Below are 7,381 nucleotides of genomic sequence, written 5' to 3'. Positions count from 1 at the left end.
AGTCCGAGCTCATTGTACATAAAATAAAATACAGAACTCACATCAATACTCATCCTATCTCCAGCATTGTACCCCACAGACCCCAAAAAGGGAATTATCACTTAAAAGGGTTGTAAAGGTAAAAATGTTTTCACCTTAATGCATCCTATGCATTAAGATGAAAAAACATCTGACAATACCGGCCCCCCCAGCCCCCCCATTCTACTTACCTGAGCCCTCGAAAGTCCCGCGCTCGCCCCCGACATCCTCTTCGTTGATCAGCCTGACCGCTGATTGGCTAGAGTGGATGGATTGAAAGCAGCGCAGCCATTGGCTCGAGCTGCTGTCAATCACATCCACTGACGCGGCGCGTCGGGGGCACGTCGGGGGCGGGGACGAGTGATACAGTGAGCGGCTATGGCTACCAGCTGTATCACAGGAGTGTGCCCGCAAGAACTAAACACCATGCAAGGGAGCTTGCATGAAGGTGATTAGTGGAGGAGCTGAAACAGCTGCAGAGGGACCCCAGAAGACCAGGTTCTGGGCCACTCTATGCAAAATGAGCTGCACAGTGGAGGTAAGTATAACATGTTAGTTATTTAAAAAAAAATGATTATGTAATGAAGGGAAAGTTCACTAGCCAATCATGTGCAAGAAAATTAAAAATAAAAAACAGAAGTTTTTCTGGCACATGATTGAATGATTGAAGTCAGTGCCAGTTCAGCTCATTCTCTAAGCGAAAAAGATTCACTAGAACCTTTAGGCCCCCGGTGCAAGAAAGCAGTGAAGGAAAAGCATGATTTGATAAAAAAAATTCCACTATATAAAACAGTAAAACATTTCTGTTTCTGATTTCAAATAAACCTAACTGTGGTGGTGGGGGGATAGGGATGACATCAGTGGCAGAAGTGGTGGGGGAATAGGGATGACATCAGTGGTGGTGGTGGTGGTGGGGGGATAGGGATGACATCAGTGGTGGTGGTGGTGGTGGTGGGATAAGGATAACATCAGTGGTGGTGGTGGGATAAGAATGACATCAGTGGTGGTGGTGGGATAAGGATGACATCGGTGGTGGTGGGATAAGGATGACATCAGTGGTGGTGGTGGTGGGATAAGGATGACATCAGTGGTGGTGGGATAAGGATGACATCAGTGGTGGTGGGATAAGGATGACATCAGTGGTGGTGGGATAAGGATGACATCAGTGGTGGTGGGATAAGGATGACATCAGTGGTGGTGGTGGTGGGATAAGGATGACATCAGTGGTGTGGAGATAGGGATGACATCACTGGCAGTGGTGATGGTGGCATAAGGATAACATCAGTGGCAGTTGTGGTGGGATAAGGATGACATCAGTGGTGGTGCGGGGATAGGGATGACATCAGTGACGGTGGGGGGATAGGGATGACATCAGTGGGGGTGGGGGTGGTGGTGGGATAAGGATGAAATCAGTGGCGGTGGTGGTGGGATAAGGATGACATCAGTGGCAGTGGCATAAGGATGACATCAGCGGTGGTGGTGTGGGGATATGGATGACATCAGTGGCAGTGGTGGTGGGACCCTGAACATGAAAAATCAAAAGTGCCCATTTTGAAGGCTTTTATGCAAGTAATTGGGCATATAATGGTTATGGGGGTCCAGGTACTGCCCTGGGGGACATGTATAAATGAAAAAAAAAGTTTGTAAAAAAACAATTTTTAAATGAAAGTATAAAAATGAAAAATTCCTTTCAATATAGTGGGGAGAGGGGCTTAGTCCTGTAAAGTGGCACATCTGTACCGTGTATAGAAGCTGCTGCAGCAATAATTACATTTATAAAGCCCAAAAATGAAATTGTTCCTGAAAGCTTTCTTTATTTTGTAAGCAACGGCTTGGGGAGCCAGTCTGTATGATGAGGCCACAATGTAGTGCACTGGGAACAAGATTATATATTTTTTGGACAAATTCTGGTGTCTCTTCCATAGACTTTGTAATTCTACTTCGGTAACGGGTCTGGAAAAATTGTTTTTTGGGTATCGGTGGTGCCTTCACACCGTAACGCTATAGAGGTACTCTTGATGAAAGCATAAATTGGCCTTGCTGTCGAAAATTGCAATGATATGCACCTGTCAAACAGGTGCGGAAAAATTGGTCTTTGGATTTTAATTGTGCCCATGAAACCTACACTAAAAACATTCTTCCAGATGAAATCAACACCCACAATGCTAGGCAGCCTAGAAGTCCTGCAGAGATTCCACATCCCAAAAACACTTAATCGGCGACATCGGCATCAGGGGCTTCATAGCTGCTGCTAATCCTGGACTGATTCATTTTGATAAAATTCAGACTGTCCACAGAGCCTGTGGACAGACACATTCTATGATCAATAACAAAACCTCCAGCAGCACTAAATGGCAATTCTGAAATCACGCTGGATGCAGGGCAGCCCAGCAGCTCAGTTGCATACCGGGCAAGTTCTGGCCAGTGGTCTATTCTTATGACCCAGTAGGCCAGTGGATCATCGACTGGAAAGCTCTCCATCTCTGTTTTCGCCCCTAGATAATCATCCACCATGTGATGCAGACGCTGTCGATGGGATGTAGAAGCTGACAGCCCCGGGTGGTGAGGACGAATAAAAGAAATGCATCACTTAGGCGGCCGCCTTCTCCGCTGCTTATCTCTTGATCAACAGAAGCCTTAAACTAAGTTTTCCATGACACTGTAACCTACCAGGGTTGGGAAAAGCGTTTGATAAACTTTTCTTTAAGGTGGCCTCAAGAGATTTCATCTTCTGCACTCTCTTTGGGGACGGGATGAGTTCTGAGACTTTCCCCTTATAACAGTGGTCAAAGAGGGTTGCCAACCAATAGTGATCCTTTTCCTTTACGCCACGTATTATTGGGTCCTTTTGCAGGCTTTGAAGCATAAGGAAGCCCACGCACCGCAAATTTGCGGAGGCATAAGAAGCAGACACCTCAGGGTCACTGAGGATTTTTGTATCTGTGCAGTGGAAAAACCCACCATACTCTTTTGCACTAATAAACGCCCATTTAGTCTAATGGTATAATGCATCTTACCTATCACTCTATTTCCTACATTTCCCAAAAAAAACAGACATGACCACAGCTTATGTCCTCATCTCAGCATGACTGCCTGTCGAGCAGTGCAATGGCTCTTTTATTCAAAGACAACAAAAGCAATCACAAACAGGTAGTCCTGGCCCTAAGAGCCAATCGCTTCCTCCATGGGAAATGACCTCACAGGATATGACAACAGAGGATATGAATTTGTACAACAACCAATGACTACCGTTCCTGCTGATGGGAGATCATCTGCAGGTGTACGCCATGGCACCCTAAATATGGTGATCAGAAATACAGGGGTGACACATTAGCACACATCCGCTAAACCGATAATGTCTTTGCAGAGCAAACACATCCCCCCCAGACAAATGTCTGTGCATCACACAGGGGCCTTTTCGCCGGTGGACATATCCTCACTCTGCAAACAGCTCTCTCCAACCTCAGGAAGTTTGCTACTACCTAACGGATCTCAACCAGTGTCAGTCTACCCCAGTCAGCTCCTTAGAGCGGGTTGCGGGAGAACTAACACTGGGAGACACTATGACAATACATATTACATATGCTGCCCAGAGACCCGAATTGGTTCCCTGGGGTAGGTACATAGACGACATCCTCTTCCTATGGGATGGAGATCGTGGGTCCTTGAGTGAGTTCATGGTTGCGCTGAACTCCAATGATAGGGGTATCTCCTTGAGTTATGAGGCCAGAGCGTCCATAGTTCATTTTCTTGATCTGGAAATATTTGTGATAGAACAACATTTAGAGTTCCGGACATATTTTAAACCTACCGACCGGAATGGATACATTCCGGTTGACAGTTGCCATCAAGATCAATGGCTCAAATCAGTTCCCCGCAGCCAATTTTTAAGGCTGCGTTGTAACTGTACCAGAACTTCTGACTTTTTATCACAATCCCAGGTCCTCAAAAATTGATTTTTAGAGAAAGGCTATAACCTTGATCTACTTGAGACTGAAATTAATAAAGTCCTATCAATAGAAAGAAGTTCCACCCTGACTGAAAAACGAAAAACCAGTTCAGATAATAGATTCCAATGTGCCTTTATCACCACCCATTCCACCCAATCGAAACAAATTATGGAAATTGTGAGAAGACACTGGAAGGTGCTCCTGAATGACAGGCTGCTTGGCCGGTTATTCCAGAATGGGCAGCGGTCATTTTTAGAGGGGCACGATCCATCCAAGGGCAAATAGCCCCTAACATAATAGACCCGCCTAAGAAGGTTTCCTTCTTCCAAGAATGTAGGGGCTATTACCCTTGCCGTAAATGCAAGGTGTGCCTCTGCAATGTTGGAGGAAGATGTAAAAGTACTACATTCATTCCCACGGTTACTTCTAAAATATACTGTATGAAACACTTTACTACCTGTTCATCACAATATATTGTGTATTTGCTTACTTTTCCCTGCCATAAGCAGTACGTTGGCTGCACGATTAGAACCTTTTCCATCCGAGTCAATGAACATGTGACTGGCATTAGAAGAGGGAAAAGCAAACACACGGTACCACGTCAATTTTTAATATTTCACAACAAAAACCCGTCCGGGACTCTCTTCCAAGTGATTGACAGATTTGGTCCTCATTGGAGGGGTGAGTCACATCTTCGGGGCGTTTCCCACCTCGAGACGTACTGGATATATGAGTTGAGGTCCTTTTTCCCATTCGGTTTGAACATGGAATGGGACCTCAATCTTTCATCAATCAATCATAGAGATTTTCCCTTTTCACATAGTGCATATATCTTTATGAGAATCAGGGGATTTTTATATACATACACGTTTATTTTTCATTTTGTATGTTATTTTTCAGGTTTGAGAATCGGATCATTCTCTTTTTGTTTTGGATTGTTGGTGGCTTCAATATGATTGCCTTCTCAAATCCATTTTATATATTTTTTTTTCTTTTTTACATCATGGCATTAATATGACACTTTTGTATTTCCATTTCCGGTCCGAATTAGTTTGGGTGACACTGAGCTTTGTGTCACGCTGGCTATACATACTTCCTAGTCGGGACGTTTTGCGTAATCACTACGTTGGAGGTATCGTCAGATCTCTCTGTGCGTGATCACACCCGGCCTTCGTCTCTGGTCACGGGACGCGGCTAGGACATCGGAGGTGTCGCAAGATTCCTCCGTACGTGATCATGTCTGGTCTCCGCCCCTCGTCACGTGATTGGAGTCTGACGCTGGGCATGCCACTGTACGCAATGTTGGACTCTAGTGCCGGACACGCTGATCTTAGGCCATAGACACGTTTATTGCTGTCTATGTTGATTGGCCATTAGATCTGCTTGTCCTTTACCATATGACTCAGGATTTACGTTTGGCGCCCTTTTTTGGGCCGGACGTCATATCCTTTGTTTGACACGTGGAATTCGGGGTTCAAACATTATATGCTTCCTGCTGGCTCACGGATTGGCTACCGGACCCGTCTGTTTTCTCTTGCAGGACATTATTGGCTGACTTATGTGCAGCTGCTCATTTCATTAATCGGCTGACATCTATCGGTCCAATTACATCAAGTCATTTCCTCTTTCTGTGATTGGTTTTTATTTGTATGTATTATTTATAAATATTGGCAACTTTGAGTTGGTGGCTTATGCCCCAGTAGAAGGCCTTTGGGTCGAAACGCGTCGGGCTTCCATACCATCTCTCATGTTGCCCTAGATTTTTACTGTGATCAATTTATTTTAATGTATCTTATTTTTAGCAATAAAAGATACCTTTTTTATCTGCACCATAGGGAGGCTTTATTTTTCTTTTCACATAACATCTGGAAAGAAGTGAATGCCCAACCTCCATCATATGCAGTACATCCCAGCCGGCAGAATCCTGCCTGGATCCACCGGAAACACCCATTCGATGACCCTGTGAGTTCCTGTGAAGTCCTTACCTGTGAGGTCTGATGGTCTGGATATCGTTCTACACGCCCTGGGTGGCACAATGTCTTCATGACTCCATGTCACTGACAGGGGAGTCCACTGGATCCGGTAAGAGTTTATGCCTACCATTCCCTGACTTGATGCCATTGTTGGTTGATGTGGTTCCCATGTACCGACTTACCCAGTCTTCTGTTTACATTTGGAACATCCTTCACTGCCAGGGGCTCTTTATGTGCATATTTATTTGGAGACTTCTGTTTTTCTTAATTTTTCCTTATGACACATGGACTCTTTACATCAAGCATTGCCAGCGGAGTCCCCCCTTACAGCAGACATTGCCAGCAGAGTCCCCCCTTACAGCAGGCATTGCCAGGAGAGTCCCCCCCCTTATATCAGGCATTGCCAGCAGAGTACCCCCTTACATCAGGCATTGCCAGCGGAGTCCCCCCTGATATCAGACATTGCCAGCGGAGTCCTCCTTTACATCAGACATTGCCAGCAGAGTCCTCCCTTACACCAGGCATCTCCCAATGGAGTCCCCCCTTTCCTTACATCAGGCATTCCCAGCAGTGGAGACTCTCTCCGCCTCCATTACTAAACAGAATGGGACAAAATAGCCGGGTGGTTGCCAATAGCAATTGAGCTGCGGCACCGCCCACCCTGCTCCTTCCCACATCAGGTCACAGACAGACGGCAGCGGGGCGGGAGGTGGGCAGTGCCACAACTCAAATTCTATTGGCAGCCACCTGGCTATTACTAAACAGTAATTGTTTGTTTTGGTCTTCGGGAAAATGGCGGCCGGTGAAGACATTGTCTCCATCAGCCACAGACCTCTAGCGGCGGCGACGGAAATAAAAAATCTTGAAAATAAGAATTTCCCAGGACATTTCCCAGGAATGGCAAAATCTGGGAAAAGGGTCTAAATCCCAGGAATGTCCCGGGAAATTCGGTACGGTTGGTAAGTATGCAACACAAAGAGCCTATGCCTTAGGCTGTTTAGCATGTGATCAGCTGTGTCCAATCACAGCTGATCACATGGTAACCATAAAGTGCAGTTTATTGGCTTTCCTCCATTTGCGCTGACAAGGGGCGGGTAGAGAAGAGCCAATCAGCATCTCTCCTGACAAGGGGGTCTGCACTGATAATTAACACATTGATTATCAGTGCATACCCATCAACGATGCCCACCAGTGCCAAACAGTGATGCCTACCAGTGCCCCACCACTAATGCCCACCAGTTCCTGCCAGCGATGCCAATCAGTGCCCATAAGGGATGCCAATCGGTGCCCATCATTAATTCCAATCAGTGCCAATCAGTAATGCTTGTCAGTGCCTTCTCATCAGTGCTGCCTATCAGTGCCATCCACCAGTGCCAGCCATCAGTGTCGACCATCAGTGCTGCATATCAGTGCCCCTCAGTGTCGCTTCATCAGTGCCCA

This window comes from Aquarana catesbeiana, linkage group LG07, assembly GCF_042186555.1.
Source record: "Aquarana catesbeiana isolate 2022-GZ linkage group LG07, ASM4218655v1, whole genome shotgun sequence".
NCBI classification, from domain to species: domain Eukaryota; kingdom Metazoa; phylum Chordata; class Amphibia; order Anura; family Ranidae; genus Aquarana; species Aquarana catesbeiana.
The sequence above is the reverse complement of the archived record's forward strand: the minus strand, read 5'-3'. Positions refer to the sequence as shown.